This window comes from Thunnus albacares, chromosome 3 (assembly GCF_914725855.1).
Source record: "Thunnus albacares chromosome 3, fThuAlb1.1, whole genome shotgun sequence".
NCBI classification, from domain to species: domain Eukaryota; kingdom Metazoa; phylum Chordata; class Actinopteri; order Scombriformes; family Scombridae; genus Thunnus; species Thunnus albacares.
In genome coordinates this window covers 36599771-36611022 of record NC_058108.1, presented here as the reverse complement: position 1 = coordinate 36611022, position 11252 = coordinate 36599771, and the positions used below count along the sequence as shown (strand labels likewise).

General features: G+C 38.6%; 1 long non-coding RNA gene across 1 annotated transcript in view; it reads right to left on the bottom strand.

Moving 5' to 3' along the window:
• Positions 1 to 1060: 1060 nt before the first annotated feature.
• The window catches only part of LOC122974982, a 10534-nt gene continuing 342 nt past the window's right edge, over positions 1061 to 11252 (bottom strand). The window contains exons 1-3 of the long non-coding RNA XR_006400520.1: positions 11223 to 11252; positions 1415 to 1555; positions 1061 to 1188 (exon numbers count right to left, since the gene is read on the bottom strand). The exon at positions 11223 to 11252 is cut by the window's right edge and continues 342 nt beyond it. This is a non-coding gene — a long non-coding RNA (uncharacterized LOC122974982). The remainder of the gene's footprint in view (positions 1189 to 1414; positions 1556 to 11222) is intronic.

Below are 11252 nucleotides of genomic sequence, written 5' to 3'. Positions count from 1 at the left end.
AGTTAGGGCCGACCAGGCTCGCCTTGGATCAGCCCTTAGTTATGCTGCTATAGGCCTAGACTTCCCATGATGCACTGAGCTCCTCTCTCCTCCTCCTCCTCTCCATCTGTATGCATTCATGTAACATCAATGCATGTCACTAACTTTGCTTCTTCCCCGGAGTTTTTTGTACTTTCTCATCTCGCAGGAAACCCTGTGAAGAGACTTGCTGTGGTTTGGCTGTAGAAGAAGTTCACCTCTTTGATCCAGACTGAAACATCTCAACAACTATTGGATGGATTTCCATGAAATTTATGTTCCTGTCAGGATGAGTTGGATTTACATTGGTGATCTTCTCACTTTTCATCCAACGCCACTAGGATGCAATTTGCTGACTATGTAAAACTCGTGTTAAGCAGCACAACGAGCTAGTGACGCATTTCTGTAAATGGACATTTCCAAGCATGTGCAGTGGTTGGATACTATCTTACTCTCTGGAGCCGTTTCTGAACAAACTAACGTGACCAAACTCTTCATGATGAAGGAACATGTGACCCAGTGCAGCGGTGAGACTCACTGATGTGTTTTTAATAGTTTCTGGAACAACAACGGAGGAATAAGATATATCAGGCTTTGATACACACACAATACTTGTTAGTAGATCAGTTCATTGTTCAGTTTGTTGTTGAAAATCACCAGACTGATCCTTTAAATTAGAAAAAGATTTATTGTTGCTCTGGAGAAAGATGTTTTTTCTCTGACGGCTGATCTTCCTGAGCCAAACAATCTCCGCTCTGGTTAGATACCTCAGGGGAAATCTCGTCACGGTTCAATTTAAAATTTTCAGAGCTGAGGCTTGTTTAATAAACTCACTGAGGTCATGCTTACTTTTACTCTCTCCAACACTCTTTCTTTCTCTTTTTTTTTTTTACATCTTCCCACAATCTGCTAGTCTGAGCTGAAAGCCTGCCAGTACACAGAGACTCAGCTGAAGTGCTGGGCTGGTGAAATTCTCTCTTGGTTGGCTACGATTACCCACAACCCCAAACTCCATCACCCCCCCTCCCCTCCATCCCTCCATCCCTCCATCCCTCCTCCCCCTCTGGCCGTCAGTGCGGCTCTGAAAGCCGCAGGAGGGAGATCAGGTTGTTTCTCCTCGGAGGGGCTGAGCTCTGGAGCCGATCTGACCACAGACATCATCACCCTCATCTGAAAGAAGGTCACAGAGGACAAACTGAAGGGAGATAACACAAGTCTGCACAACACGACCTCTGCTTTACTACTGTTAACACATGCACTGATAAAGTTTAATGAAAAAAAAGATGATTCCCATGGATTTGTCAGCTCTTATTTTCATTTGGGACGAATAAGATTTGTAAGCAGTAAATCAAGATAATCTTTTTTATAGATATAGTCTATATAAAGAGTACCTCACCAGTTTATCACCGCACCATTACAGCATTTTCGGACTCACAATGGATCAAATCGATGCAGCAGAACCAGGGATGCCGTATTTTTTATTCCACACATTCTTCTTCTTGTCAAACTCTGGCGCCTTCGTTACCCACAATGTAACCTGACCAAGATTAAGAAGAAGCCAAAGAAAACAAGTTATTTCCAAGAGTTGAAACAATCAGTCAATTTAACTTATGGGCAACTATTTTAAAAAATTAATCATCATTTTTCAAGCAGAAATGCTAATATTTGATGTTCCAACTTCTCAAATGTGAGAATTTTTGCAGTTTTTCCGTCTCCTGCGTTATAATAAGTTGAATATTTATTTATTAGCTCAAACTTGCAGCCTTGTATTCGGGTCAAATGGAGGCCGGATCACGTTCCCACCACAAATGAGCTGCTTTAATTCAACTTGAGAGCATGATTTCCTGATTTAACATTTTGATTTTTTAACGTTTTCCCTCAAAACTCAGCCTTCGCATACAGTAACCAGACGTCCCAGTTTGTCCTGGTTTCAAACTGGGTGTCCTGAGTCCTGACAAATATCTGTAAAACATTAAAATGTCCCAGTTTTCACCACAATTAGAATAATAATTATAATATTATACTTGTTTTCAGCATTTACATAGATGTTTATTATTACCTAACCCGATATAAAAACATAAACATGCAACATGTGTCTCAGTTCATCACTGATTTGTCCGTGTGTGTGTGAATGAATCAGTGTGTCGTTGTTCAGATTGTTGTGGTTCTTTCTTTAGTTTGTTTTTAAGCTGAGTCGTATATTGAGTAATAAACTTAAAGTAACCAGAATAACAAGTGTTAACTAGTGGTGTAAATGATCGTAGTTGATCCGTGATCCGTACGGATCTTCCCCCCCCACAGTTCGGCAGGCATATGAACCCCTAGTTAACATGTCAGCTTTGTAGACTATATTTTGTATGTCATGCATATAGATAAGAGTGTGTAAGTCATGTATTTGATACATGCATTAATACTTTCTGATGTGAAGCTACACTTTTAGATCTGTGAATGTTTTTAGTGTTCAGTCTTTCTAGTATTCAGCACTGATCTGTTCCTGTATCATATTATAAGCTTTGTGCTACTTTATATATTTCTGTATACTAAGAAAATACACAGGAAACACGTGTAAATCATGTGATATCTTGTCTGTTTTTGATGAGAACATAAATCTGTTGTCACAATAGAACAATACTATGAACTAGAATTTCACTTTGTTGGTAAAATCACACATCTGAACCACTGCGTGGCTAAAATGAGCTCTTCTTTGTTTAGAAACAATATGTATATGCTAAATGTCTTTAAACTAGCAGTCGTTACACCACTCAAGCAAATTGTTTTATTGGCATATAAAATTGCCCCCCACCCCTCTGATTTCATCAGGTTCGGACAATGATATAGTTTGATGTGGTTTGTTGTAAGACTCCATGTTGGTTTTCCTCCTGTCCTCCCCAATGTTTTGAGTCAACATATATACATATATATATATATATATGTGTGTGTATATATGTCATCTGCTCCAGTTTAAGTCCATCTCTGTGCACTTTCTGTTCTTGCTCTCAGAGTTTTTGTGCAATAACGCCGTCAACAGTCCCAACAATAGAATACCAGATATGGTGTTGACCAATAAAATTATCACTTCCATCTTGGTGGCGCATTCGCTTTACTTCTTAGAGCGTCCCGTACGGGTGGTTACTCTCTTTAATCGGGTTCGTTGACTCCCGCCCTTCAGAGCTTTATTACTGAACATCTTTGGCTTGTGGACAATTGAGGACGACATCTTGGACTTTAGGAAACTTTATAAACTAAACAACTAATCGATTAATTGAGAAAATAATCAACAGATTAACTAAAATAATTGTTACTTGCAGCCCTACTTTATCATACATCTTGTTCTTGTACAACTTTTAGAATAAAAGAACAGTTGATATATAAACCAGGTACCCACATTTTTAAATAATAATAATAACTACATACAGTTTCCTCGGTGACTTTACAGATGTTTGTGGGTCTGAATCTGTGTTCAACCAGACTGAAAACATCTGAAGTTGATCTGATTCTCTGTGTGATGTGTGTGTTTCACTGATTTATTCCACTATCAAAAAGATGATATTTTTTATTTATTCCTAATTTTCTGATGAGCTGTAAATATCACTCATCAGACATCAGAGAGGAAACATCAGAAGATTCTAGTGATCTCTCCTCTGCCGCCACCAGCAGGACGACTTCATTAGAAGATTTCCTGAACCCAGTCCCGCTCCCCGGAGGATGAACTCTTCCTGTTTCCCTCCAGCGACCGCTCTGCTGGAATCTCTAAACCATCGGTGTAGTTTGGTCTGTTCAGCACTTTTTTTATTGAGAGTGATGTAATGAACATTTCAGCCTCAAGGAGACGCTAGCAGAGCAGAGATTTTTTTGTTTTAATCCTCCTAATTTGGGATTACTCGTGTACATACGAGTGTTCCTCATTTACAGAAATAAAAACAGCTTCTCAGCGACACCAGCAGGACTGTTTATATCATAAAAGTACTTCTTCTCTTTCATAATTGAGAAATGTTTTGCGCTTCTTTGAGTTTGTTGTTGCTCACTATAAGCTCTCTCTGCACTGTAACCTTATTTATGTACAACTTCCTCCTCCGTGTCGCTCGGAGCGTTCAAGCCGAGCGTCTGCAGTCGGCTCTGCTCTCTGTGGTTTTTGACTGTTTGCGGGACGCAGCAGAGAGTGTGAAACACACACATCTCAACCGTTCTGTCATCTGCTGACAACACGGACGCTTCCTTTATTTTCCCTTCCTTCCGCATTTGTAAGAACACAACACAGAACAACCCCGAGCGTAAGGTCACTGCCAGTCATGTGAGCGAGGAAAAGGCGGCAAAAAAAACCAAAAAAAAAAACACCCTGCAACCGTCAAACTTGAACTGAAGTCATCGACTCACCTCAGAAACACTCTCACTTCTTTACTACGACTCTCACTTCCTCCGTCTGACTGTAAACAGACACTGAAGCTGTGAGAATAAAGGGCCAGTCTGTCATTCTGACCACACAGACTGTTTATGATAACAAAAAGTTTGACTTGCAGATGAATCTCATCTCTAAATATATGTTACATGTATCCCATAGCAACAATGAAATCCTGAAGCATCTACTGTGTATTAGTTTGGTTTCACACTTTTCCACATGTTCACCAGGAAAACTAACAAACTAAAGCTCACAGATTCAAAACATCAACACTAGAGCTGCAATTAGTCGATAATTAAATTAATCGCCAACTGCTTTCATAATTGATCTTTTTGACTCATTTTCTAATGAAAAACGTCAGAATTCTCTGATTAAAGCTTCTTAAATGTGAATATTTTCTGGTTTCTTTAGTCCTCTATGACAATAAACTGAATATTACTAAAGAAAACAGAAAATATTAAGAAGAGAAAAAAGTTGTTTTGAATGTTTTTTGGCTTCGAATTGATTGGTAAAGTATAAAAAAAGGAAGAGGTTGGACTAGAAAAGTTCATCTTACGCCTTTTTCAAGCATTGAAAGGTTATTTGTGTCGCTTATTGAAAGTTTGTTATTTCTGTTTTTTATTTTGTTTTGTTTTGCTGCCTATATATTTTATTTTGTTATTTTAACATGTTTTGAAATAAAAAATAATCTAATTTAAAGAATGACACCAAATAAATGATCAATTATTATACCATCATCATAATAGTAACTAATCCATTAATCTAACATAAACTGTTTGTCTCAAAAACACATTAGAATATCATCATGTATGTAAATAAGTTTAATATAGTTTTCCTTTTTATTTCTTCCTTCAGTGCTACTTTTACATACGTGGTTCTATTTATTTATTTCAGATTATCAGATTATTTGTTGATACATTTCAGAGGGGCAGCAGCTGTATTTTATTGTGAAATCCTGTATTTTATACTGACAGTAAAGCTGAACCTTGAAGGGGTTTTACTTGCTGTAATGATTCGTCTCGTTTATATTGTTCAGTGTGAGTGACGGAGGATAAAATCAAGGCCTTGTTTTGAGCTAAAATAAACGTCTCTTTAGTACAAAAGTTGTGTTTGTTTCCCTGCTGAGCTGCAGTTGAAGGACACTTTACTAAAGAAGATTTTTGACTGGACTCCGGTTCTGCTTCCTGTCTACAAGGAGTGAGAGTAGAAGAAGAGCAAGTGTGAGTGTGAGAGGCAGATGACCTCTGACCTGTGTTTACATTTACGTTGTTAGCTGTTGTCTCTCAGACGGGGGGGGGGCTGTTCAGCACTACACCCTGACCTCGCCGTGACCTTTCCAGCAGTAATCCAGTGAGGTTTATGGAGGATAACGCTGAGCAAAGACGCTGCTGAGGCTAATCCATCCTGACGTGGAGCCGCAGCAGCAGCAGCAGCGGCAGCAGCGGCAGGTAGATTCACGACCCAAACACTCGGCTCTTTATTCCCCCGTCACACACTGCTGCCGGTTTCAGTTATCAGGAGCAGACTGGTCACATGACGCACGTCTGACGTCAAAATGTCAGCTCACGATCGGTTTCGGTGAGGACGACGCAGAGTCACCGTTAATAACAGTAATATCATATCTGTGTGTCAACATCCAGCTTTATAAAACTCTGCTCTGCTGAATTATGTTGTGACAATATTTACTGTCAATCATTTTTATACAGTTGTGACTTTAATTTGTTTAGACACAGAGAAACGTGTGTGTTACAGAGTAAAGGCCTCGTCACACCAGCGTTTCCAGTAGGGATGTGCAGTATTTGCATTTGTATCTGTATTTGTTGAGGCAGCAAAATTATCTGTATTTATATTTGGATAAAAGTGAAAATAGGCTTAAACTTCCTGTTTTTGTTTTTATTACGCTTTTAATTTCAGAAATTAAAGTGTTACAATAAGTGCTCATGAATAAACTACCTTATGAAGGACGACGTCCCCACACCAGGTCTCGAACTGGAGTCTCCCAGATCATAGACGACTGCTCTGACTACTGAGATAAAACTTTACTCATCATCTCATTACAGACAGACCTCTACCTATTTATACACCCATAACACACAGACAGCACAGCGTGTAACATGTAGAAGAACTTCAAAGGTGATTCTTGCTTTGCACTTTTCATTTATTGTCTATTTTTTACAACCGAACTTTGTGGAAAGGAGAAGAGGAACAACAGGTTATGGAGAGTCCCTTGAGACTGAGAGAACGATGTAACCGACCTGCAAACTGGTATTTAACATGTTTTATTTTTCTTCCTGAAAACAAATAATTTTTTAAATATTTGTATGAAACAAATTTCTGACATTTTATGGACCAAACAATTGATTAATTTTAAAAAATAAATAAAACAGATTGACCAAAAATGAAAGTAATAGTTGCAGCCGCGACTGACTGAATAGACTGATTAGATTAGAGGAGATTAGAGGATGTTTATTGGTTTATTTGTTTGTTTATTTAACAGGGACGGTGCACATTAATAAACTTTGCTGTAAATGCGCCAGAGTTTCATCTGTAGTCCCTGGACAGATGTTACAGAGAAAACAGAATATGAAAATGAGATTGAAATTACAAAGTTACTGCGATCATTTATAAGCATACGGAGCAATTAATAAAATGAAGAAAGAAAAACATCCTTAAAACATGCAACAAAGAGACTCATGATACAAGATATGCAAGACAATAAATACATGAAGATATTAATGTTAATGGAAAAAGTAGATTGAATATTGCACAGATACAAAAAGCATGCACAGTATGTAAAATACATAAACCAGTCTGACACAATAAAACCACAATAAGACATGCATGCAGGTACATGACGGCAGACTTTTACACTTTTAACACTAAAAGCTATGAAACTGTTCACATCTTCAGTGTTTTTTGATTCCTGAACCTGAACCTGAACGCAGTGAAGCCTCAAGATGCTGTGACATGAACCATCTGAGGTAATAAACATGTAAAATCACCGCTAAACAGGAAACAACACGTTACAGCAGGTTGACTGCAGCTCGTAGTAGTTGACAGTCCTGCACACTTCACATACAGACTGACTGTCTGTGACTCAAACCATCGAGGTTATAATGACCTGCATCCGAACCACTAGGCCACTGGGACGCATGTGCTTGATATTTTTATATATTTTTAAATTGTGATTTGATTTTAACGAAGCTGGAGCTCTGTGAAGCATTTGAATTGAGGACAAATAGCCGTTCTGCTCTGAAGGACGTCAGAGGACAGAGGATGATGAAAACAAACCCAACGGTCGCTTCCTCTCGGGCCGCGGTGAACTCAACTTTCTGTCACACTGCGGTTTGATTAAAAAAAAAAAAAAAAGAGGACACAAACCAGCTCCTGTCTCACTTCCTGTAGTAAAACGGTCGTCTGCTCAGTCGAGCAACAACAACCAAAACAGGAAGAGAGAGTAGGCTGAGCCGCAGCGTGACGAAGCACATTTATAAACCGACGAACTGACACAACAAACATCTGAGAGACTCCTGAGTGCCGCAGCTGCAAAGTTCTGCTCATTTAATTATTCTAATGTCAGAAATATGAGTAAAAAATAGTTTAATTCTTTAATCTTTAATCCATTTTTCCCCTATGTGGCCTTAATCCTATAAGTGTTTTCACAGCAGACATCTTGATTTGTCATTTTGGCAAAAGCACAGGTGTTACTAATAACATTAAAAATTCATTTTATTATTTACACGTTAGCTTTTTCTACTAACATGCCAAAAGAAACTTAAACCACTTTTACATCAACTGAATTTAAGACCTCAAAACTCAAAAAATCTCACATCTCTTTCCTCTCAAATCAAACTGAGTTTGTCCTCCGAGGAAAAACCTCAACAACAGTCTCCAACCAAACCAAACATTGAAGGCATAGTTTGACATGTTGGGAAATATGCTTATTCACTGTCCTGCTGAGAGTTTGATGAGAAGATTGATACCATTCTCATGTCTGTACAGGAAATATAAAGCTGGAGACTGGAACCAGTCCAGTTAGCCTGGTTCTGTCTAAAGGTTAAAGTCTCCCTCCACTCAGAAATGTGTTTTTCTTTTTGTTCCTTCAGTTGGATGTTTGAGCTTCTCTGTGCAGTTTTTCACATTCATCTGCTGAAGGAGGAAAGTTTGTCTGTGTCCAACATGTCTGGAAGGATCAGTAACGCTTTATTTTACACGTCCCTTCATTTTATACTAATTTCCTGGAAATTTTCAGAGTAACTTGCAGGTATTTAACCGTTACCTGTTTGGATATTTAACAGAAAAGGTGCAATTTGGTACAAATTATGAGAAAAATTGTGGGGGGGGGGGGGGGGGGGGGGGGGGTGTGTGCATTTTTTCAACATTTTTTCTTTCTTTGAAAAGTTTATGAAATTTGGAAGTATATGGAAAATACACTCAAAGAGTTTTATAGAAATAATCTAATAGGGACGGGATGTGCAGAGAGTCCAGCATTTGTATTTGTATTCAAATAAAAGTGGAAAGAGGTTTAAAAATCCTGTTTTTGTTTTTATGACACTTTTAATTTTAGAAAGTGTTACAATAAGTGTTCATGAATAAACTACCTTATGAAGGAGGTCCCCACACCGGGTCTCTAACTGGAGTCTCCCAGATCATAGACGACTGACTCATTGCAGACAGACCTCTACCTATTTATACACACATAACACAGAGACAGCACAGCGTGTAACATGTAGAAGAACTTCAAAGGTGATTCTTGCTTTGCACTTTTTAAATATTTTTTTTTTATTATATTTTTTAAATATTTGTATGGAACAAATATTCGTATAAAACCCACTATTTGTGCTTTGCCAAATAATGTATTTGTATTCGGGCACACCTCTAGAATCTAATATGCCAATATCAGTTAAAGAATTGTTAAGCATCTAATTTATTAAGATTTTTTGCAAATTAACAACTAGGAACCCAAATATTATGAGCAGGAATCTACCAACTAAACCAACTTTACGCTTTTCTTCGTTTTTTCTTATAATTTGTACCAAATTGCACCATTGACTCTGTAAAATACCTGCAAATTACATCAAAAATATTCAGGAATTTAACGACCTGTAAAATAAACGTTACCAAAAAATCCACCCACAGCATTAAATGTTACATCGAATTTGTTTAATCTGTATAAAACCAAAGTGTGAGAATGACTCCGTTCACTAGTTAATGTATTTATCTGACCAATCGTTGACACGGTAACGTCTCCAGATGTTTCCTGGAGCCTTTAGAAAACGTTTCAGTGATCTAAACATCAGCAATCTGCAGGTTTTCAGTCATTTCAGAATCAAAGATTAAAGTTTAAATAAAACCACTTTCATGTTTTTAGGTCTTTCAGATGTAAAATTGACGAGGCGATCAGTTTATTTTCTGTCAGAGTTGATCTGCCGATCCGGTCGGCGCGCTGCACGGCTCGTTGGTTCGCTGTCTGATTTATTGACGGATTGATTAATTGGGGTGATTGATTTCCAGGCCGTGTCAGCATGTTTGGATGTTGCTGTGTTGTGAAACATGAACAGAGAGCGTGTTCTGCTCAACTTCTGACAACATGAAGCTAATGAGGCGAAAGATTTACAGCAGCAGTCTGCTGAGGCAGCAGCCTAATGGGCTCTAACTGACCTTTCTAACCTCTCTAACTCAAACACATACACACACACACACACACACACACACACACACACACACACATGCATAACGACTACATATTTACATCATGTTCAATCTACTGTACAGGCAGGTCACCAGCTGATGAGACGCCCGCGGAGCTTTTTGTTCTCACACACATGCAGTTTTCAATGATAACTGTGACAATTTACACGTTTGAAGCACTTTTTTTATTACATGTACTGTTTGTTCTTGATTTCTGACAGAAAGCAGCTTCTCATGGCTAAATTGCAACTATCAGCAGATTTGATAGCTAGCTAAAAAACACTGACTGACCCGCCGTGCTGGTTTATGGTTGCTAGTCTATAATCAGACAATCGCTGTTTGGAGGAATGCAGTCAGTTATAGCAGTTTATCCACACAGATACCTGCTAATAATAATAGAATATCTTAAAGGGGACATATTATGCTTTTTGTTGTGATGTCGGTTATCGATGCTTAACATGGTTAAACTTCCAGAACTTGAGGTTAACGTATGTAGAAACGCTGCCTGCAAGTCACAAGTCGGGGCTTCAACTTGCTCTGAAGGCTTCGTTTGCGACTATTTTTTTTCTACCTTGCCCACACATGGCCATAATCGACGGTCCATTTGGTAGCCTTGGTTGCTAAGGTGGTTGCTAAGGTGGTTGCTAAGGTGTTTCCATGTGTCCAACATGTATGGATGGATTTGAGAAGTTGACATTTGGAGTAAAGAAGGAGAAAAAGAAGTGAAATCCTGCTACTACAGTTTGTTTATGTAGCCTCCGGAGCCGGAGGAAGCTTCCTGAAAGCTGACCAATCAGAACAGAGTGGGCTCATCAGGAGGCGGGGCCTTAAAGAGACAGGAGCTAAAACGGCCTGTTTCAGACAGAGGCTGAACTGAGGGGCTGCATAAAGGACCAGTAGAAGATAAATAAGGAGTTTTTAACTGGAAATCATGCAAAGATATTCCAGTAGAGCCCCAGAATATAAATATAGAGGCTGGAAATATGCAGAATATGTTTCCTTTAAGTTAAAATTAAAATACTGAGACTCTCTTCTTGCCTGAACACTTTTCTCTTACAGTGTTGCACAAACACAACGATGAGAAGTCCTTTTGTCACCCATCAGGCGACTTACTCACCTGTACACCTACACATCTAGACGACCAGGT